Raw genomic sequence first — 24734 nt, forward strand, 5'->3', positions numbered from 1 at the left:
CATGTTTGCAAGCTAGGCTACAGACATGTACAACAATGAAACCTGGAATCTGCTTCCTTAGGAAGACAGCTTTAAAAAGTAGTTATGCCTCTACAAATTAGGTCACAGCTTAAGAATGTGACAAAAATTGTGTTGACAAGACCCCTTACCAAAGGGGATTCTTATCTGGTCACATTCTCCCCATGCAGGACTCTCGCAGCACATAAACAGCAGCCCTTATCTGCTTTAGGCCAACCTGCAGGACTCCTAGCAATTTTCCTCAATTCTAATTTCCTCATTCTAATTGCTAATTTCCCTCATCCTGCACTCTTCTCAAGATGGTCCTTACTCATGCCCTCTCCAGCTCATGCAAAGGAACCTTTCACCTCACGTACATAGGGCCACTCTTTCCCATTTCCCCTGCTGGAGCCTAAGATAACCACTTTCCTCCGGAAAGGGACTGGCAAACCCTTATTACACTACAATAGCATGGATGAGAATTTCTAAGACTGCATTTGGATGCAATTTCAGAAAAGTTGTCGCTTATCCATGGCTAGCTGGTTTATGTCAGCCTACAGAAATTGACACGAGGTGTGGAAACTAAACAGTAACAGTGCATTATAGGTTGAATACTTCACAATCTGTATGTCCTTCCAATTAATTGTTTTATTTGGTATTGGTTAACTGACTTAATTTGCAAGTGTACAGGTCACAAGAGGTCCTACATGAGTATTAAGAAAAAGCTGAAATTAGACATACTTTGAGCTCATAGTGATCCACAGTAACCACATTGTCTGGCTCCGTAGAAACTTGCACAGTGTTCTCAACACTCATCTGTTGCTGTTCTACCTGAGGATGTCCAGCAGGAGTCATGTGAAGTGTCCAGAAACTGGAATGACACAAATTTCTTCAGCCAGGTTTCCTGTTTATCTAGAATACAGTCTCAATGAAGTACCCTCTACCTGTAAAACACTCTCTTTCTACAGAAACAGAGTCAGAATTGTTGTCGTCTTCACTGAGAAATACTTGGCTTCTCCCTTCTTTCCACCTAAAGTCACTGCTCCATAAAAATTAGAAACTAAGACAAAAACCAAACAAACCAAAAAACCACAATCAATCAAAAAGCAGTAGAGAAAAGGGTAACAGCTTAAAAAAATAGTCATGTTGCCAACTCAGGTTAGGAAACACATCTTACACTGCTACACTAGGGCTAAAGTCTCCTGTTCCACATGTTACTTTGGATCCGCACATGTTGAAGTGTAGCTTTTTAACTGCACATTTCTGCTGCTTGTTACTGGAAAGTGCCTCGTATGATAAAAGAACGTCAGTGATTGCTGCTTTTCAGTTAGGTACTGTTCGAAAAAACAGACTTTAAAATCAAAAAAAACAGCACCTCCAGAAACACGTGGGCTTGGCTTGCATAATTAGAGGAGCAACATCACTACGGAATAAGCCATGGGATGATTTTTGGGAGCTGTAACAGAAAAAAAAACAGAGTGAAAGTGAAGGCTAAAGCTAATCGTCTTCGTCGAGAAGAAGGTGCTAACCAACCTGTTGGACTTTTCACTCACCATTTGAAGTTTGCCCTTCAGGATGGAGTTTCCCACCTTAGTGCTGAATGCCTAGGAAGCTCGGCACTCTCCATTTCAGCACCAGGCTGAGTCCCATCCAAGTCTCCCCCGCTTCTTTCCCCATCTCTCCCAGAAAATGTGATTTCCTTGCTCCATGCCTGCTGTTCCGGCCTCCCCTCCCCTTTTTTTCCTCCCCTCCCTCTCCTTAGGGGCCAGGACGCCTTCTGTAAGCAACTCAATATCCCAAATCCAATGAAGTTCCAGCCATTTAGCAAAATGCCCAAAACCACAACATCCCCCCTTTGAAGGGGGGCAGAGCACAAGGCTGAGGAGCACCCAAGCCGCTCCACACAGCCTGTGAGGGTGGGGAGCGGGGCGGCAGTGGGAGAGCTTTGGTTTGTTTTCTTTCATGGTGCTTTTCCCCTGGTTGCAGAACTTTCCCATGCTTTGAGGCACAGAGCCATTCCTGGTTCATTTGGAGGACCGCCAGGCTTTGCTGAAGCACTCAAATTGTGGAGACATGTAGAAGTGCCCTAGATGACAGAGGTGATGATCTTGCTCCTAGCTGCACATTCAAGTCCAAATGTCTCTTCCCTAACTTTGTGATGCACAAAGACTTGGTGGTAGCAGCTTTTGCAGTTTCCCCAATATCAGCAAGCCATTTATATCCAGTTATTCCAGGAGTAGAAGAATCTTTTCTATTTTCTGACTTTAGAGTGAAATTTAGTTTGACATCCTCTTAATGAAACTTCATTTTGTAAGCAGAATGAGCCCCCCCTCGAGGTTATCACAACTTCCCTCCTGTAGTAAAAATTATAGTACTCATCCTTGTAGGAGCAGCAATATGACGAAGCTCAACAACAATAAGAAGGGTTCTATGCTTTGGTGTAATGAACCTTACTCTTTTCTGGAGAGAGCTCCTCATAAACATATTTAGCAAGGTAGGGAGATGGGAGAAAAACTCTAATTAGATTTTAATTCTGCGATGAATAATGTCAAGCTTGACTGTTCCACTGACCACTTGAATTTGAAGTGTGTTTTGCTGTTGTTGGTTTTTGTTTGTTGTGTTTTGTTTATACATGAAACACCGAGTTTATGTGAAAAGTTCTGCTGGAATATCTTTTTGCAAAGGATATTAAGCTTAAGTTATCTGCAAGAAAATGGTTAGCTGATTTTTTTTTTTCCCTGAAAATCCCAGACTTTTTTTCCCAGAATGCCACAATTTTCTTTGCATACTATGGAGCACTGGCTTATAAACGTGGTGAAATTTCCCATTCTCAATGGGTCTAATCCAAGAATTCTTTTCTTCCATCTCTCCTCTGTCCTCTTCTTAATGTAGGCAGTTGACAAAGCCAAAATCAGACCGAAAAAGAGAATCTACTGCAGGTAAGAGGCTGTAACTCCCTAGGATACCTATTCATGCTGGTTATTGAAAAGGATGGCACTTGGTCACTCCATCTATTTCGTTTGGCCCCCAAACCTTCTAACCTTGTCAGCTCATTCGCTCATCAGTGACTTTTCTGTGAAGAGAGGTAGGTGCAAATAGGAGGATATTTTATGAATTCCTTGAAGGCTTGGGGAGAGAGCAGTGTGAATTCCATCTTGTTCGTAGGCACAAAGGAATGTGTTGTTTCCCAAATGTCTTATGGGAAACAATGGGCAGAGTTTTTTCTAAAAAGCAAGAGTTGGAGCTACCTGGTATTTGGGTATTTCTCTTGAAACAGTTCTTACCTCCTTGAGCTGTTAGATCATAATGCAGGAAATGAAAGTGCTGCATGCAAAAACAGGGTAATAAAATGTATACACCTTAGGAAGAGACTTAAAATGGAATAGTTTTTTTTTGAACACTGTCAGTTAGAGTTCTACATGAACAGAGTGAAAACAGCTTAGAGAAAGGTGTTGCTTGTTTTCACTTTTCCAAACAAGAAGTAACTGGAGTAAACTTCCCTCCTGTGTGGCACAAACATCGCACATTAGTTTTTGTCAGACTAGCTTTCAGTCTATGAAAAAGTTTCTCTACAGATCGTGCTTTTAAGTAGTTAGTTCCAACGTGCAGAACGATAAAAATGTGGAACGCAGTGGTCATGACAAGGACTTCTGATTTGGTATTTAAAGAAAAATCAATTTGTTTCAGTGTGTCTCTTGTTTGTTTGTTTGTTTGTTTACGTTTTACCAGAGCAACGGTGAAATCAAGAGAACCCCATCTTTACTGTCTCAAAATATTGTCTATGTTTCTGCATTTCAGTCACCAGAACGCTGAGGACCAGAGCAGATGAGAAAGCTGAAAGATGAGTTCATGGAGAAAATGGGGATTTGGAGGTCCGCCGAAGCTGCAGACTTCGATGAAGTCGTTACCGTACTACAAATCCATCCCTTCTGCTTGACAAATATATAAGAAATTGTCCTGGTTTCAGTTAGGACAGCACTCTTCTCATCCTAAGCCAAAACATAGCATTCTACCAGCTACTAGGAAGAAAATTAACTCTGTCCTAACTGAAACCAGGACACAAAGTAAGTCTCCTTTTCCTGCAGGCCTACTCAAATGATCTTTCTGAGCAAGCCTTTGTGCTATGGCACGATGTTGGCCTTGACTCGCTCGCTCTTTTGACAACAGAGAGGTATTGTCACTCCTGGCATTGAGAGTTCAGTGTGTTTAGGGGTAGGCTGAGACCTCCTTACATGCCCCCCTGTGTATTATTCATTGCTACTGGTAACTACTGGCCACCAGTGACCGTTACTGGTCAGGTATCAGAGGCTTTGGGAGTGTTTGGTCTGAGCATTCTACTGCTTAGCAGTTTTCATGGCTGGTGAGCGTAGGTGGTGCTCTCTTCACCATTCTACTAACGGTCAGCTCTTTCCTTGGCCTACACTGGTATGTCCTGCTCTCCTTGGTAATAATTGATTCCTTGAAGTCGTGGTCCTTTGTAGCTTACTGCCAGACTGTTTAACCTGACTTTTGGGGGATTGGGCATTCGTGGCTGGTTAAGTCTGCCTGGACTGAGATGATGTGAGAGAGGATGAACTTGGCAGGAGCTTCATGTCTAAAGAACTTGGGCCCAATTGGTTTAATTTGCTGCTGAGGTTGTAGTTTTGGGATTGCTGTTTGATGAGAGATCTTCATCCTGAGCATGCTTTTTATATGGGCCTGGTGGGTTTCTGGGTTGTCTTCTGAACCAAAATGATTACTTTACCTGTGACTTTCATCAGATTTAACTTTCCCCATGGAACAATTTTCTTAGTATCAGAAGTGCCTTCATTTTGAATGCTCTTTTAGTTCCATAGTTATAAAAGGGAATGTAAGGCTTGGTTAAGAAACTGAGGACAGTTTGATACAGTCAAAGTGAAGTAGTTCTAATGATTCTGCATTTGTGTCTGCTGTTTATTTCTGTTTCTGAAGCTGAAATTGTTATCTGCTTCAGAATTGCCTTGCCTTGCCTTGCCTTGCCTTGCATGCCCTGCCCTTCCCTGCCCTTCCCTGCCTTGCCCTTATCTTCCCTGCCCTGTGCCTTCCTGTGCCCTGTGCCTTCCTGTGTTCCCTTATCTTCCTGTGCCCTGTGCCTTCCTGTGTTGCAGAGGCATTTGGGCAATGCCCTCAAGAACATGCTTTAACTTTTGTTTATCCCTGAAGAGGTCAGACATTTGAACTCGATCTTTGAAGGTCCCTTCCAACCGAACTATCTTATTCTAGGAAAACTCACTTCCAGCTCTTTCAAGATAGTAGCAGCATCATTTCTAACTAAAAGCTTGGACAGATGATTGTAACTGAAGATTGAGTCCGAAGACTCAAACAGCTCATCTGGAGCAAAAATGTACAACATGTCTTCTGGAAGTGGCTCCTGTTTAATGTCATTTATCTCGTTGTCACTTGAGTTTCCATCTGCAGCCATTTCTGCGAGAGGCTCCTTTTGGTCCTGCCAGTGAGCAAGTGAGGCTCAATGGACTGTCTCGGGGTTCTGGTGGGGGAAGCTCAAACGTCACCATGACGACCCAGTGTCACCATGATGATATCACAGTGTGGCTCTGGCTGGAGCAGCCAGAGCAGGCATGTTGCTGGTCCTGCAACGTAGCTATGGGTGTTTTGACTCAAGAGCCAAGAAGCAAATAAAGTTATTTAAAGGGAATCACCCCTCACCTGGCTGTTGCTTCCCCTTCCCTGTGTGGTCCCCTGAATAACCCCCTTCTGGCCTCCTTGATGTCCCTCCTGGTTCTACCAGCTGGGGAGGGCAATCAGTCTCCCAGGCAGGCAAGGTTAACACAAGCAAACAGCAATCTCTTACCAGTTTGTCACTGTTACTTGCAAATGCTTCGTGTCTTCAATAGCACTGCTTCAGCAAGGTGATGCTCTGCAATGTCAGTGGTCTGCCAGAGGCTGCTCTGTAGGTCCAACTAGAACAAGACACTACGTACGTTTTGATAATGCCATAAACGGAAGACGTGCAACCCCTCTTTTCTTGATTCAGTTCCGATGCTTTGATTGGATATGTTAGCAATTCAGAAATCAAGCCAACACACTCAGTGTGTTCTCTTAGCCTTTTAAATCACACCCCTCTCTGCAGAATTCTCTTCATGTATCCTCACAATGCCAAAAAAAGTCTATGAAAAATGGTTTTCTGCTTGAAAGATAAAAGCGGTAAGCTATTTCTGTAAAGATTTAGTAGAAAGTACAGGTCTTTTCTGAGCCACAGTGTCAGCAAAGAGTTCAATGTCATACTAATTTCAGAGGCTGATGTATTCCATCAGTTTACCCTGATAAACCAACCACAAATTTGTCTTCTATGAAGAAGTTAGTCAAGCCACTGAAGTTTTTAGATGTGTGCACAGGTATGTTCTTATCCACTTACTACAGGCCTGAGCAATAAGCTTCTACAAAAGAAGCCTTCAGTGACATTCTTTCTGCATATCACTGAAATACGCAACACAGATGCCACTTCAAAATCTCCAAGGTTCATTGCGAACAGCACACCACGTCTGGAAGAATTTCTAGGGCCTCCTTGCTAACTTTTTCATATCTTTCACTCACCTGTGCAGCAAACAACAAATATTTCACCTGGCTGTGCATTCGTATTGCTTCTACCTCCTTGGAAAAGGGCCATAACAGATAAACAAATGGAAAAGCTTACAAGGGAAGCAATCAATCATAAGCAACAAAAACATACAGTGCTCTTCCCCATACACCTCTGACTAAAAATTCATATGGAAGGAAGCAGACTATTCACAGTTCTATGACCAATGGCAGTGTGACCTAAATCTCCAGAACGGCAGTAACAATAGAGCTTGCCTCTGAGACTGATAATCCCAGCCTCAGAAGGTCTTAGGCTAATTCCTGAAGGACTTGATAAAGAAAAAGGACAAAGCTAGTTCCATCTCCAACTTCTTGCTCTTGCACGTGGGAAGCCTTCACAAGCATTTTTGCAGTAGGGTGCTGGACCTTTAAAAGAAGTCACACATCTTGGACACTAACATCTCACCTGGATTGCAGCTCCTGTTTTTTCCTGTAAGTCCAGTATAAGCTCCCTAATTTCAAGATATATCTAAAGATACACTGAATGCATGAAGTAGGAAAAGAAAGCAATACGGATTAACTTAACTCAGTAAGTTTTCTAAAAGCCAAAAGTACAACCATCTATGAAAAAAAAAAATCACAAAGAACCAAACGTCTTACCTGCAACATACATTGGACGTCCTTTTTATTGGTTCTGTGATGTTTTGACAGTGTGCAGAGGTTTCACTGTCATTTCTGCAACATGAGAGAAGCCTGAATTTAGACCTTTAAGCTGAGTTCACATATGTGTATCTTATGAACAAGATCTCTACATTACAGTTTAATTCTAGTGTTTTATCTACCTTGGGAATGCACTGTTTTCCTGCCTCTCGCACCACTTTTATTTATTTATTTATTATTTCCCAAAGTGTAATTAACAACTATTTAAACTAATACAAAGTTAGAGATAGCTACAAATGTCATTCAAGAGAAACTCTTGAAATATCAGTATATTCCTCTTATCACTCACATTCTGTGATTAAACAAATGATAACTGCAGTTATCTCAAAGCACGAAGCTATTCAAACTATGTTGGAACAACTATATTTTATGTAGTATACATGAATGTGCATGATGACATGCGACATATGTGCAGCAATTTTACCATAGAATGGACTTTTATTAAAATTGCCAAAGTATTCATTGGAACATCTGAAAACCTGTTTTATGGCAATAGAGATTACCCTTATTCTACATTCTAACTTTCTGAATAATGAATAATTCTAGCTAGAGAGCAAAACCAAATTATAAATGAATAAAAGTCATCAAAAAGAATAGTATAAGAACAAAACCATATTGTAACTTTAAGGCATTTCTCAAATCTTCAGACAATGGAAGTAAAAAAAAATAAAAAATTATTTTAACATAAGGTTTCCAGCAATCTTTGTGAGTGGGGTTGGGGCACAGAACATCTAGTATCTTTCTGTGATATCTAATACCATCTAATACCTCACCACAAAGCAGGATTGGCTATCCTTGAACTGTCTGACCTACTCTTATAAATGACCAACAATTTTTTTGTGTGTTTTTTGTTTGTTTGTGTTTTCCTTTTCTTTTTAAAATTTGACTTAAATATCCTTAAAGTTTCTTTGTTTCTCCAGCAGACATACTTGCATAGCAATTGTATAACCAAAAGCATAACCAAAATTGATGGTTAATATTTTGGTTTTGACTGTGAGGTATAAGAAGTATCATGTAAGACTTTGGGGGGACACACAGGGATGCATATAAAAAACATGCAAAGCCACAAGCTAGACTCCTAAAAATAATTCAAGATTCCAATTTATTTTCATCAATTAAAATGCACAGCTAGCTTGATAAACACTATCAGCATAGCTCAAAAAGGATAACTATTTTGCTATCATATTTCTTGTATGCAGAAATACTGTGGAATTCTATCACAACAAACTGATGAACACAGAACATGAAGTAAAATACTTTATTAAAAAAAATCTATAGTTGACAGCACAAAATGGGAAGATACAAATGAAATATAAATTTAAGGCAGGAATAAGTGAGAAAGGCAACTTCACAATATGGCCAGAGACTGAATTGGTCTAACAAAGTAAGACACAAATGCAACAAGCACTGAAAACATTAAAAAAAAAAAAAAAGAAAGAAAGAAAGAAAAAACACCAAATAACAAATAAAACCAATAAAAAATAACAAATAATTTATCACTGACTTTTCTTGTCTACTGTCTAGTGAAATACCTATGCAAAATAACTAAGACATAAGAGTACCATGGAAACAAACATGCTATAGGTAGAAAAATGAAACAAAACCAAACAACTAAACTACAAACAATATAATAAAGGTTGTGACTTTAGTTATATTTATTTTCCAGTGATATCAAACCTTTCCCCAGGAATCTCTGTATAGAGACTAAAACTAACCTCCTGATGGACTGATATCTGTGGTATGTGCAACAAAAACTGGACTTGACAGTAACTGACAAGCCTGGACACCTGAACAAGCTTACAAAATGGGCCCGTGTGAACCTAAGTCCAAGTGCAAGGTGCTGCAACTGGGTCAGGGTAATCCCAGACATAAGTACACACTGGGAGAAGAACTCACTGAGAGCAGCCTTGCAGAGAAGGACCTGGGAGTAGATGAAAAGCTCAACATGAGCCAGCAGCATGTGCTTGCAGCCCAGAAAGCCAACCGTATCCTGGGCTGTATCAAAGCAGGCCGAGGGAGGTGATTGTCCCCCTCTACTCTGCCCTTGAGAGATGCTACCTGGAGCACTGTGTCCAAGTTTGGAGCCCCCAGCACAAGAAGGATGTGGGTCTGTGTGCATGGGTCCATAGGAGGGCCATGAAGTTTATCAGAGGGCTGGAGTGCCTCTCCTACGAAGAAAGGCTGAAAGAGCTCTGGGGTGACCTCATTGCAATTTTTCAATACTTAAAGGGGGCTTATAAAAAAGATGGAGAGCAATTTTTTGCTCAGTCAGACAATTCTTCACTCAGGGGGTGGTGAGGCACTGGAAAAGGCTGCCCAGAGAAGCTGTGGATGCCCCATCCCTGCATCTGTTCAAGGCCAGGTTGAATGAGGCCCTTGGCAACCTGATATGGTGGGTGGCTTCCTTGCCCATGGAAGAAATGTTGGAGTTAGCTGGTATTGCCTTCCAATCAGAGCTGTTCTATGATTCTTTATATTTTACTTTAACTGTGCTCCACATTAACACATATGACTCATCGATAAAACTGATTCACATTTTTCTTTACTGCAATTAATAATTTAACAATAGTTATTTTAGCTATTTCCTCTACCAGCATTTTTAACCATTTTCTTTACAATGTTGCTATCAAATTAAAAAAATATATTTCTTTCTGTTCTTAATGAAAGAGTAAAACAATTATGAAATGCTTAAAAAAGTGAAATACAGGAATTATCCCTCAAGTTCTTCATTAGTTTACTCTATATTATACTTTAAAATATAGAATAAGCAAAATTCAAAATTTGCAATAGCCTGCCAAATACATAAGTAAACCATAGGCTTGTGAACTGCTTCATCCATGTTGGAATCTAGACATCCTTGGGAAGGTAACACACAATATATAGAACACAGGGTTTGAATTTTTCAATCAACTTTTTTGCAACTTCTAATCTTTTATTTATTTATTTTGTAATTTTTACAGCTGTGGGAATTTTGATCTTGTATATACATACAGTTGTGAATAACTGTAACATGGTGGGGTTGATAAATACTGCAAAGGTGTATTCTTTCAAAAAAAAGAAGATACTTTCTAAGGTTATATTAGTTTTGAGATTGTCAGTGCAGAGAATCATGATAATTTTAAAGTGTACATCATATTTATAAACCAACACCTCTTGTCAATGAATGCCCTTCAATTTATGACTACATGGCACAGAAAACAACTGCAATTATTCTGATGCTTGAGTATTTTTAAACAGTCTTAAATAATCAGTTCTACTTTGCAGCTGGTCTTGTGAGACCAACAAGACCAAGAAAGCTACATGTAAAAGCAACAATAACTCCTGAACTAACAATTTAAAGTTAAGAACTCTGAAGGCATCACCACAGCCTCTTCTCAACTGGTATCTGACTTAACACTGTCTTCCAACAACAACAAAAGACCAAAGCCAGCCATGAGATGTAACTGTTGCAGCAGCTCATGGCAAGATTTTTAATGCATTAAAATTGAAAACTTGTGTTCCTTATGTATTTCTGCTAAACTTACCCGAGTGAAGAGGAGGGAAGATCTGAACTTGTTTCTCTCTCTGTATGATATACATACTGAGGCACAGTGTTAATTATATCAAGACACAGAGGTGGAACTCTAACAGAACAACACTGACACACTTGAAACTTCTTGCTCCTGTGCTAATTGTTCTACTACTTCATTCCAAAGGTATTAACAGATGATGAGAAAAATTTCTGAGTAGAAACTGAGTACAGACTGAAAAATTATTCCTCTTCATACATTACTGCTGAAGCAAATTACACAGTAAGTAAGGAATAATTTTGGTAAGTCTGAGGGAATGCATTTTCCATTAGTTTTGAAAGTTTAACCTTTAAGTTCAGTAAAAAAAATGTCTTCATGCTCCACATGCATAAATGGAAAAAATAAGAACTCAAGTAGCCAAAAAAAATCCTGCTTACTTCACATGGCTTTGAACCACTGATTTTATGGTTTACTGCATAACTGTCTTTCAGTTATTAACTCCTGATAGCACACACTAATTAAATCATTTGTAGTTCCTTTTCCTTTAGTATCAGACTATTGTTTTTAAAACAGTCTTCTTATCTCAGAAACACTGAGCATTTCATAAAATAAACAAAACATGCTACATATTCAAATACCTCTTTGCTGAATAAACCCAACATTAGTTTAGATCTAATGAAAAAAAAAATCAAGAATAGAGAATAAATTGGGACAAGCTAGGAGTAAGTCATACACATTTTTACTACTCATTCCTAATGATTTTGTTGGAAATAGAGACAAGGCAGCTGTGGAAAATCTGCCTGCTGGTCAAAGTACTATTTTTGAGTTCCCTAGGGGTTTTGAAAAATCACAGGCCTTTTAGATTTTCAATTCACATAAGACTGAGTAGCTCTACTAATGCTACTAGGCTGTGATTTACACCAGTTGATGTTCTGCCCTTTACAAAATCTCATACACAGAATAATCATCCTAACAGCTATTTCTTTCTCTCTTACCAGATAGCTTCAAACACAAGATCTTTTCCTTTGTTCTTATAGCACTTTTTTTCTTCCCCTGAACATTAAATGGTCATTTATATAGCAATCAATATGGTCATAACTTCAAAGAGCAAATATATAATTCATATAATCAGAGAAAAACTAAAACAGTGTCCTGGTTTCAGTTAGAACAGAATTTTCTTCCTAGTAGCTGGTGGAATGCTGTGTTTTGTCTTGGGATGAGAAGAGTGCTGATAACACCCCGATGTTTTAATTGTTGCAGATCAGTGCTTATACCAAGCCAAGGACATCTCAGCCTTTTGCTCTGTCCTGCCAACAGGCAGGCTGGGGGTGCAGTAAGAGCTGGGAGGGGACAGACCCAGGACAGGCGACCCAAACTAGCCAAAGGGGTATTCCATACCATCTGACGTCATACTAAACAATATATAGGGGTGGCTAGCCGGGGGGAGGGGGCCGGACTGCTCAGGGTTAGGCTGGGCATCGGTCAGCGGGTGGTGAGCAATTGCATTGTGCATCACTTGTTTGTACATATTATTATTAGTAGTACTATTATCACCATTGTATTATTATTATTATTATTATTTTCCTGTCTTATTAAACTGTCTTTATCTCAACTCACGGGCTTCACTTTCCATTTCTCTCCCCCGTCCCAGAGAGGGAGGGGGAGGGTGAGCGAACGGCTGCATGGTGTTTAGCTGCCGGTCGGGTTAAACCACCACAAACAGTTCCTTAACTGAGACAAATTTTAAACTATCGCAGCTATACCAAGAAAAGTCAATGATGATGCTTTCTCATAAGCCTCTTCCCCTATTGCAATGGCTTGCTAAGCCTGCACAGCTGCCATGCTGCCTTCTCCAGCTGTGAGCTGCACTGTAAGGATGAAGACCAACAGCTTTATAGATTCACAAGCACTATTAGAAGTGTAAGATGGGGGACATTTTGCCAAGGACAAACAAACTTGTGCACTACAAAACAGTGCTTTTTAGCATACTAAGCTAGTGAAGGGCCTGGAACACAAGTCCTATGAGCAGTGGCTGAGGGAACTGGGGTTGTTTAGTCTGGAAAAAAGGAGGCTAAGGGTAGACCGTATTGCTCTCTGTAACTACCTGAAAGGAAGGTGTGGGGAGCTGGGAGTCGGCCTCTTCTCTCAGATGAGTAGTGATGGGATCAGAGGGAATGGCTTCAAATTGTGCCATGGGAGGTTCAGGTTGGAAATTATAAAACATTTCTTCTCAGAAAGAGCAGTCAGGCATTGGAATGGGTTGTCTAGGGAGGTGGTGGTGTCACCGTCCCTGGGGTGATCAAGGACATGTTGGACGTGGTGCTTAGGGAAATGGTTTAGTGGGTGACGTTGGTGGTAGGGGGATGGTCAGACCAGATGATCTTGGAGGTCTTTTTCAACCTTAACGATTGTGATTTGTGTTTGCCTTTTCTTTCCAGTTGCAAACAATTAAATATATCGGTTTGGAATGGCTACGATCATGGTATTATAAGCTGCCGGTATCACTGTATCAGTATGATACTGTCCTTAGGCTATATAATTGCATCTCCCAGTAAGGCTAATAAGTTCAGGTAAGCAAACAATTTCACATGAGTATACTGGTTTTAAACTTGACTCATCTGAAGATAGAAAGGATGGACAGAGTCTGTACAGCTCAGAGCTGTACATCATGTCTTATGTCTCCTATTCTTGGAGATCTTTTTTTTATTTCTGTCCCACCTGGGGAAATTGACAGTGAAATTGACAGGAAATTGACAATCATGGAATATCTTGACTTGGAAGACACCCACAAGGATCATTGAATCTAATTCCTGACTCCACAAAGAACTATGTAAAAATCAGACCATGTGTCTGAGAGCATTATGCAAACACTTGAACTCCAGCAAGCTTGGTGCCATGACCACTGCCTTGGGGAGCCTGTCCCAGTGCCCGACCACCCTTTGGGTGCAGAAACTTTTCCCAACACCCAGCCTGATCCTCCCCTGTCCCAGCTCCATGCCGTTCCCTCAGGTCCTGTTACTGTCCCCAGAGAGCAGAGCTCAGCCACCATGGGCCCCCCCCCCCAAGCCTGCTCTGCTCGGAGCTGAATAAACCAAGGGACCTCAGCCGTTCCTCCTGTCTCGCCGTCTGGACCCTTCACCATCTTTGTAGCCTTCCTTTGGATACTCTCTAACAGTTATATGACTCTTATTATATGGTGCCCAAAATGGCACACAGTATACTGAACATGATGCTGCATAAGTGCAGAGTAGAGCAGCACAATCATTTCCCTTGACTAGCTAGCAGTGCTGTGCTTGATGTACCTCAGGATGTGCTTGGCCCTCCCTGTCATTTACCAAATTCCTTTCTGAAGAGCTGCCCTTCAGCCTTTCGTCCCCCAGTCTGTACATACATCCAAGGTTGTCCCTTCCCAGGTGCAGAATTCGGCACTTCTCTTGTAAACTTCATATTTGAAGTCCATATGTAGATGCTGGATCTATTACTGTTTCATCCTCTTTACTCTCACTGAATAAGTCACTAGGCATAGATGCTATTGTTTTGCCCAAAGTATCATAAAAAGGACACAAAAATATCCACTGGAGAATGGCACGACATGAAGAGATGGCAAGGAAAAACCAGGTTGAATGAAAACAATCACTTCTCAGCTTTCTGAGAGAACAAAATACTGTTCTCTGTGTTTGTTCCTCAGAACGAGCTATGCAACTGAGCAAAAAGAAAAAAATAAATCTGTAAACCATGCACAATAATGAATCTGCCCCTCTAAAAAGATATGAATGTTCAATACATCAGTTCAATACAGAACCACTTTCAGCAGCCAAGTTATTTTTTTCCCCCAACAGCCCATAATTTCAATAAAACCTTGTGGATTTTACTAGAACTAATACATCCTAAGATGATGCCAAACTCTTTAGACAGAAATGCAAGTCTTTTGAAAATTTTCAGCATTCAGAATTCAAATATCCTGCCTCATTTTACATACACAGTTTTGATGAAATATGCTTTTTATTAAGCAAAATCTGAAGCAGGAGAAGAAAGCCACAATTCATTTCCAAATGAAAACCTGAGAACAAGAAAAGACTTCACAAAGATCCATCAACTGTACTTTACCTTTTGTTTCTTGTTCTGGGCTTGATCCAGCCCATAAATTTTGGATTAGTTGTGTTGACAAAGTAATGGAAAACTCAGTATGCTTGAAGTTCCTTGTTGATAATTACATCAAGACAGTTTTTCCACTGGGAAAACAGAGTAAGATTACTCCGTCTATCCCTCCAGAAGCAACACATACAAATTGTTTAATATAAAAGACAAAATGTTCAGAGATTACATTTTGACTGTAATGACATACTTCCCTCAGCTTTTTTGCACTTTTTGTACCTCTCTTGAAACCTCATATGTAAAGTGTGCACTGTAAAATGGATCAAAGTCTTCCATGTGTTCATTATGTATTCAACCTTAGGTTCATGAAATAATTTTTCTGAGGTTTTGATTGACTAATACTAAGAAACCATTCTATCAAACTGTTTAAAATTAACTCGGCATAGCTCATAGAATATTTGTGAACCTCTGAGATTTCCAAATACATTAGATGGGAGTCAGGTGTTATTTTTTTTTTCAGTCACAAGAAGTATATAGCTCAATGATCATCCAAGTATAAGAAACTATGATGACTACCTGGAGAAAGTATTTTCTCCACTTTTTGTCAAAGCAACAACAAAAACACACACACAAAATCAAACAAACAAACAAAAGCCTGGAACGTGCTTAAAGACATTTTTACCAAAGAATCACATAATGTTAGGGATTGGAAGGGACCTTGAAAGATCATCTAGTCCAATCCCCCAATATAAGCACACTATTCCTTTTTACTAATGAGATTCTCACTATTAGGTAATAATCCACATTTTAGGCTGTTTTCTGATCATTTTAAGAGCAAGCCCGATCCAGTAAAAACAGGAATTTTTACTTCTTCCTCAGTCTCAGTATACCCTTGATGAAATTCTTAGACTAAGTTCCAGTGGTGAAATTGGCATAAACAGCGCTAATAACTTCATTGCTAAACTGAAGCCGAAACTTCTCATTTGCATAGCATAAGCCCCAAATGGTCTTTAGTATTCTGTTGCATCAAAAATAAACCATTTATTGTAGCTTCATCTGGCCACACAGTTGTATCGCCTCTTGTATTAATACATCCTCTATGATCATTACACTCACAACTTGTCATATTTTTTTTTTCAGATGTGTTACGTAATTGACATACTTTTGCAGTAGAAGCTTGTAACTGCAGGTCAGCACAGTTTGTGTTAGAAAGAAGTCCTAAGGGTAGAAGAATCAGTTCTCCAAAGAATCTTTTTGTATGAAAAATAATTGCTATCTTAATAGTGTTATAAATGGCTTAGGATTCAAATTAGGATTAAATAAAAAATAGCATTTATTAAAAGAATATAAAGGAATAGAGGTAAGCAAACAGCGCTGGGTGCACCGGGAGTCTCCGCTCCACCAGGACGCACACCAGTTACATCAAGCAGCTAATTTTTATGCTCCTAGACTAATACATATTCATTACTACTTCTGAAAAAACAGGTTATTATAATTAGTTTCCGGGGTCCAGTCCCTCCTACTGGAGCAGGCGCATCAGTCTCCTCTGGGGGTCTCTAGGGGTCTTTCATGCTGAAGGCTCGTAGTCTTCCTCTCACCTCTGTACTCACTCAGCACTATTCCAAGTTTATAGAACACTTTCTGCAGGTCTTGTCTCCCAACCGTCCTTCAGCTTCTTTTTCCTTCCTCTTAATCTCTTGGCCCCCCTGGCCAGATACCAAGGATCCTCATAGTATCCCATAACAGTCACTAGTTGTTATCAGTTGTTCTGAAACTCCCAGACATCAAACACAAACAGCTTTCTTATTTGACGCTTCACGAGTAATTAAAACATTCTTCCCCAGCCATTCACAGACACATCTATAGCAGTGTTAAGTTAATCTCGAAGAAGACAGGAAAAAAGGCTGTAACTGTTAGAACTAGAAGTCTGGAATAACAAAAGCAAACAGGTTCATAAATTTAAGGAGTGTTTTCTGAAGACGTGATAAATTGACTAGAATGAGGGGGAGACTGGGACACACTGCATCTGTGGTTCAAGAATTAAATTGCCAGTGCAGGACCCAGAGGCAGACAGGATTCAAACAGAATTGTTCTTTATGGACACGAATTGTTAACACATTCCTCACAATAGAAATATAAGTGTGGCATTTTAAATTTATTTGTAGGCACCCAGACAAATCTACTGTGTAATATATTCCGCTAAATTAGAAATACATGTTTTAAAGTTTAATTTGTATTGGTCACATAGCAGAAAAAAAAAAACTTGTTAGACCTGGGAAAAACAGTAACCCATCACAGAAATTCTATTTTGAAAAAAGAGCATTTTTTCAGAATAGAATAGAATAGTAGCACAGACTGTGCTACTGCATTGCCGCCTTTGCTTCTCTGGTTTTAATATTGATCATGCATTGACAGTAAACTACAAAATAACTGTCTCATCAGGTATATTCAAAATGATTATTTTAAGTGTTTTTTTTTTTTTTTTTTTTTTTGTAATCTTATTATAAATCAGTAATAAACAGCCTAATATAATTCTTCATTAGAATAAACTTGCTTATTTCAACTTCTATTTTTAAAAAAGTTTAAGTTCATAATGCATCAAAAATGCATTTGTGTGAAGTTGTAATGCTGAATATTTATCATATGTATTTATTTAACTGGAAGCAATGGGTTCCTATTGAGGAAAACAGCATATCCCATTGAGAATTCCTAGCGTTGGTCTGGAAGGAGTCCTAAATCAATGCGCAACAGTCTGAAAGCTAGTATAGACATGAAGTCTGCTCCAGAATGTATAAAAGAGCACCTTCAGCTAAAGACCAGATGATAAGAGACAGGAGACAAAAAGAGGTATGAAGGCTATGAACTATCACAGCTGTCACTTTTTCACAATTTTTGGCAAAAACACAAAAATTTGTTGGTCGTTAACACCCAATAATTAAAGCTTTTGTATTCATTACACAAGGAAAAAAACACTCATTCATGCCTTGAACCATGCTGAAATGAAGAGACTTGTCACTGATTTTAGCAGACAGTCCATCAGGCCCATTGTTAATCCAAAAAAAAAAAAAAGAGAGAGACACTAGACAGCTGAATTTAGAGCCTGTAGTACCAGGTTCTTCTATGTGTTTGATTATTTCCACTAATTAACCATTCCATTGTCTATACTGTTATTAATGACTCTACCTATTCTCTTTCTTCCGCGTGCTTACAGACAATTCTATAAATTTCTCAAATTAAAACAGACATACGTAATGAGTAAAGTAACTTTATATTCTGCTAAAAAAAGTTAAAAGATTAACTCACACCATCAAAGCTGCTTGTCTACAATATCATAAAACTGACAGATATTATATAAAATGGTAACTTTGGTTAAGGAGTGACACACATCAACTTACAAGCAAACAACGTTAACAATTTCTAGAAATATGTTGCTAGAAGTGCCAGCCAAGCTCTTTGCAACCATGTCAGTTATCCTACTTCCTGGCTGACAAGGCCATACAAGGTGATGGACCAAGCATGAAGGAAGGAAAAAATGGGAAGGTGCATGCATGAAGTAACATAGAACACCTTTTCTGAAATTGAAATACTTTTTATTTTTTAGTAATGTCCATTTTTACTTATATATAGCTTTACTCACTCTATTATTATTTGACCAAGAGTGACATCTGCAATTAATTTACTTTCTGTATGGCAAATATTGTCTTACTAATACATACTGCCAAACCACAAAGGAAAGCCAGTTCTTTTCCCCTTCATATTGAATACACAACTTTCAGAGGCATTATCATATTCCAAAGCACTAAAGAAGGAACCCTCACCCCTGATTTTTCAGCATTGATTAGCTTTGCTTGTTCTTGTCTGAAACCTCAACAAAACAAATTCAAATGAACATCTAATTAATATTAATATTTGGACTGGGGTATTGTTTCAAAGGCAAAATTTTGAAGAATAAGTACATACCCAAGTGACGTAGGAGTTACAAAGACAAGAATGCCTTACGAACAACAGAAATCTCTTAGACCTGACACCTCTTACATCACTGGTGAAAGAACACTACACTGAAAGAACAGGAAGCGAAGATGTATTTGAAGGAGTCATTCCCTTTCTTTTTATTTTAGACAACAAGTACTGGCCCATGGCCATGTTTTATATAACTGTCTGCAGCTACGTACAAAATTCAATATTCTTTCTTTAAATCTTCTACTGTACGAAATGGTTTCATTGCAACTTTCCTGTTCCCCAAGGAAAGAGACAAAGCATTAAATTTGCTCTCCAAATAGACAAGTCTAATAAACAATACCACATGATATTTTACAGGTCTCTATGTAAAGGAACCTTTTCCAACACAGTACTTCAAATTCACCTGTAGAATATTTTTAGACCATGTTTTAGACCACAAATAAACCTCTACTTACTTTTTGTCAATTTGGCTGTTACATAAATACTTTTAAATCAAAATATAATATAGCTGATAATTAGTTATGCCCACTTTAAAGATATAAAGGTATATTCAATACACTGATCTTTGCTAGAGATGATGGGTCTGCCAGAGTTTAGTGTTCTGCATCATACTGTACATTAGGAAAAGTGAAGCACAAGCTCAGTGAAAGATTAGACTTCACTAGAGACTAAAGAAATATTCAATATCAGCTCAGTTACCCTTACCTTATATTCATTCTTGTCCTGCAGGTCTGAAGTAAATAGCCTTAACTTCCTATCAGAAGCTGCTGTACAAAACCTACACTCAACAGAAAAAGAAAAGTCCTTCTGTCAGGTAGCACTGCAATTTATTTTTTTTTTAAGTGTTAAAAAATAAAAATAAACAGATAAAAGAACAAACCAAACCAGATCAATCAAGAGTTTCACCCCATTTTAAACCTGCAAAATGACATGCAAAAGGAAATTTAGATTTTCAATCAAACGTATATTCTAATTTTTCTGCTTTGGCATCAAGAATTTAGAGTTATAATTGGAACTTGCCTATAAAATATGGTGTATTAAGTGCCAAGAATACTTTTTAATGGAAAGTAATACAAAGCATTTGACAAAGCTAAATCTGAATCAACTGTGAATTACCTGAAATCTCTCTTATAACTGCCACAGAATTTACCTTGGAGGAAGTGGCTGATAGAGAAAACAGAACCCTCATCATCAGTGTTTTAAATTACCTATGGAATAATTTATTAACCAGTCTCCAACTTATTTTAAACAAAAGACTGTAAAAATATGCAGCAGTAAGCAACCAGTATAGTTTTGAAGAGGCTTACAAGCAATTGAGAACATCTGAATTCCTGTTAAGTGCATATTTAATAATTGACCATTTTTCTAGACTTACAGCTTGACAGGTCTCACAAATAGCATCCAACTTACTCCTAAACATAGCCCATACTATGGAGAACATCGCATCCAACTTACTCCTAAACATAGCCCATACTATGGAGAACATCACATGTAATTTTACAAAGCAGGCCATGATACTAGTATCATTCTTACAATGATACATACACATTATACAGATACATACAACAAAAAGACTAACTAGATTACAGGTCAATTAAAATTAAAAAATCTAGTGTCTACTGTGAATCTACTGTGGGGAGGAAAGAGTAAGGGGCTCAGGAAGCAGAACAAAATATATAAGGATGACTAAGAATTAAACTGTTGTTCCAATGGTGTTCACAGACTTCCAACAGCAATTTCTTCAGAGTTAGATTTCAGCTGTAAGCATTAAAGTTAGTTCAATACTAAGAACTTAGAGAAAACAGATATGAGAAAACAGATATGAGACAAGGACTCATTATAGTAATTTATTCGAAATACCTTATCTGGGGAGGTAAAGCATCAAGTCTAGTTTCTGGACTCCTTGCTATGGCATCAACTCTGATTCCATGACAAAATGTTCGTAGTGTCTTATATTGCATGCCTTCCACTTCTGCATCCTCTTCCTACAGAAATACTGTAGTAAGCTAATTCAGAATAACAGGTTGATGACTTCTAACAAGTCAGATTGATATGAAGTTGAAAGTTAGATGTGTCTGCTGCGATAAAGAAAGTATTTACTTGAAATATGTAAGTAAGTAAAAATCCATGAAATGATTGCAGTTTCAAACCAAAGTCAACATAGCACAAAACCAAACCTACATTGCACAAAAAGAAGATTTGCCAGAGGAACATGCTGAGCCCATTCTTTGTGCTCAATATCAACATAGATACAACCAGAACCACTGACAACAGCATGATAAGCACACACTGCAATGCGAAATAATGGGAACAAAAGCAAGGAGGCCATGTAGGCTATCTTCTCTCCCAGTTGGTTTTACTTTATGGAAAAATGCTAGAACAACCTGGTTGTTCTGGAAGAACAACAGGAGGTAAAAAGGCACCCTTCATCATTTAAAATGACCAAAATTACTACCTTGGCTATTCTTCCCAATGGTGAGGGAACTGGATGCTGACAAAGATGAAACAATTGCTGGGATTGTGGACTTAATGAATCAACTTATCTCCAAAAAGCTCTCAAAGCATCCTGAGTAGTACCTCAAAATGTATGAAGGCTATTTTGATGAAATGTTCTCTACGGCACAATTCTGCTTTAAGGAAAAAAATCTCTCTGTATACACTCTGCATAATGTAGAAGCTAGGAAGGACCTAGGTGATTTTCAGAAAATTTCCAACAGTAAGACTTTGGGGAATAATAAAGACCAGTTATACTGTTTTCTATATTAGATAGTAAAGTATAAAAATAGTACCATGTAACGGAGAAGTGAGCTCAAGAAAAAAAAAAAAAGTAAAAATAGATTCCAAAGATGAGAGTGTTCTACTATCAATTTTCAAGCACCCAGGGAAAAAAAAAAAAAAAAAAAAAAAAGTGCCTCAATAATAATAAAAAAAAGTATTACATATAAATATACACAGTATGCTATCTTTTTAAAAATTTTCACGATATGGTGACTGGAAATAATGTCAAGGTAAAAAAACACATTTTACTGTTTCTAACAGTCTGTAAGAGAGATGTAAAAAAAATAACCTAGAAAGCAGATGTATATTAAGTTATTATTTGCCACTGTCCTTCCTTAAAATAAATGTCTCTAAACTTACTTTGGAAATTTTCATTATTCCTTTCTATTCCGGGTATTTGAAATCTTTGCTGCTTTGATAGCCACCTGAAAGCCTTAAAAAAATAAAACACCATACAGCAAATATTAAGTTACATATTTCCAAAGCTACTTGCTTAAGTTCCCAGGTAGTAGTCACAAACATTTGCAAGAAATACTGAACTGGGATTACTCTTCCAGTAGAGCACTCCTGTTTTCATTGCAGCCTACTCAAAAAGAACTTTACACAAGCAGGATGCTAATACCAATATGTATTTATATATACATTTTTTTCTCTTTAAGACCAAATATCCCAAAGTCATAATGTAATAAAGGAGTAAAACACTTCCCGGCAAAATGGGGAAGGAAAGAAGCAGGAAAGTGACTTTGTCAGAAGACATGCTGTCAGTTTCATGAAGCAACTCATAAAAGCAATAAACAAAAACTAACCTGAAATCTACATGTCCCTACAACTACATAGTTATTGCCACCATATGCAGTGAGGGAACATGCATCTCCACTATCAAATGGATTGAATTTTATCACTGTGGTGGTTTTACCGTGCTGGGCAGCTAAACCCCACAACCGCTCTCTCACTCCCCCTCCTTTAGATGAGGAGGGGGAGAAGTAAAGCAAAGAACAACTCATGGGTTGAGATAAGGATAATTTAATTAAAGGGAAAAAATTATAATAATTAAATAAAGACTACCACGAACTAAACAATTTAACTAAGGGGAAATAAAAAGGGAAAGGGGAAAAGGGAGGGGAAAAGGGAAAATAAAAAGAATGGAGGAAAAACAATCAAACAAAATAAATGAAAGCTATATGGAAGTGCAGAGGAAAGAAATTACTCTCTACTTCCCACAAATGAGCGATGACTGAACACGTCCTTGAAGCAAGGCCTCAACGCAAGCAGCCGGTGTTGAGAGGAGGACCGAAGTCTTCTCAACGAGAGCCCACCCCTCCCCTCTTCTTCCTGTTTCCACCTTTTATTGCTGAGTGTGACATCACATGGTATGGAATATCCCTTTGATTGGTTTAGGTCAGCCGCCCTAGTGATGTTTCTCTCCTCACTTTTTGCCCATCCCCTAGGAGGGTTAGAGAAAGGCCCAATACTGTGCCACTGCTGCTCAGCAGTAGACACAACACTGGTGTGATAACACTGCTGTTCCAGCTACAAGTACAGAGTACGGCACTGTATGGGCTGCTGCCGGGAAAGTTAACATTCCAGCCAGACCCAGTACAATCACATGCACATAATCTTCACAGTCCACTGTGTAAGCAGCATTTCTAGTAGAATCTTGCTTCATTTTCAGGGGACTATGTCAAAGTATCATGGAAGTGATGTCTTCTTCAGGATGAAGGTCAATGTTCCTATCTGGAAAGTATTAAAAAGCATGCATTATGTATTTGCATAAAGAAAAAAAAGTATTTGTGGAGCAACAAATCAAGATTTCTTGTAACACCATATTTATGGACACAAAAGGTCAACTTAAGCTCATTATATCCAGATTTAACACGTAATTCCAACAATCAAGAGATTAACTGACCTAACTGACCTAATTCACTAACAGACATTCAAAACTTTTTCTACAGACATCAGTAACAACTGCAGATTTTGTGCTACTGATGGCAACCTATTAAGACATGGGATTAAGTAACTCTACGTACCAGAAAAGTCACATACATAATTTTAAAAATTTCAAGCAAATGACAACAAAATATGTATTATTACGTTCAAATTCTCTTCCCTGGTGTACCTTTTTAAAGGACAATAGGTATCTAACTAAAAGCAGAATTAAAACCACCAAACTCTAAGTGCAAACACTATTCTGCAGAATACTTATTTCATGACATAAGCCAACCCAACTGCAGATAGTGCCTCTATGTCTCTGTACTTGCACAGAAAAAGTTAATTTTCAACTGGATCAAAAGTATACCTAAACATTAATGCTTTACTCTATTCAAGCACTTTTCAAGAAAATTTGATGCCTGTGCTTGCACACAGGAGGCTGAGATACACAACTGATTAGGGGATGTCCTGGTTTCAGTTAGAACAGAATTAGTTTTCTTCCTAGTAGCTGGTGGAATGCTGTGTTTTGGCTTAGGATGAGAAGAGTGCTGATAACACCCCGATGCTTTAATTGTTGCAGAGCAGTGCTTATACTAAGCCAAGGACATCTCAGCCTTTTGCTCTGTCCTGCCAACGGGCAGGCTGGGGGTGCAGTAAGAGCTGGGAGTGGACAGACCCAGGACAGGTGACCCAAAGTAGCCAAAGGGGTATTCCATACCATCTGACGTCATGCTAAACAATATATAGGGGTGGCTAGCCGGGGGGAGGGGGCCGGACTGCTCGGGGTTAGGCTGGGCATCGGTCAGCGGGTGGTGAGCAATTGCATTGTGCATCACTTGTTTGTACATATTATTATTACTTTCCTATTATCACCATTGTATTATTATTATTATTATTGTTATTATTATTATTATTTTGTTATTATTATTTTCCTGTCTTATTAAACTGTCTTTATCTCAACTCACGGGCTTCACTTTCCATTTCTCTCCCCCGTCCCAGAGAGGGAGGGGGGAGGGTGAGCGAACGGCTGCGTGGTGTTTAGCTGCCGGCTGGGTTAAACCACGACAGGGGATCATCCCAGATTTGATATCAGTGTACACCTTTTGAGAAATGACCATTTTCTCCATGTGCAGCATGGAAAGATAGCTTTAAACTTCAGACCCTTGTCATATTTTGTTGCGCTAATGACCT

The 24734-nt window shown here is 38.7% G+C and overlaps 1 long non-coding RNA gene across 1 annotated transcript; it reads right to left on the reverse strand.

Annotated features, from left to right (window-relative positions):
* Positions 1–19538: 19538 nt before the first annotated feature.
* LOC113843422 (uncharacterized) lies at positions 19539–22520 on the reverse strand. Its single transcript, XR_003496709.3, has 3 exons — positions 22421–22520; positions 20697–20821; positions 19539–19614 (listed from the first exon to the last, which is right to left on the reverse strand). It is a non-coding gene; the product is annotated as an uncharacterized lncRNA (long non-coding RNA).
* Between the last annotated feature and the right edge of the window lie 2214 nt (positions 22521–24734).

The sequence above is a fragment of the Anas platyrhynchos genome, chromosome 34 (assembly GCF_047663525.1).
Source record: "Anas platyrhynchos isolate ZD024472 breed Pekin duck chromosome 34, IASCAAS_PekinDuck_T2T, whole genome shotgun sequence".
Lineage (NCBI taxonomy): Eukaryota > Metazoa > Chordata > Aves > Anseriformes > Anatidae > Anas > Anas platyrhynchos.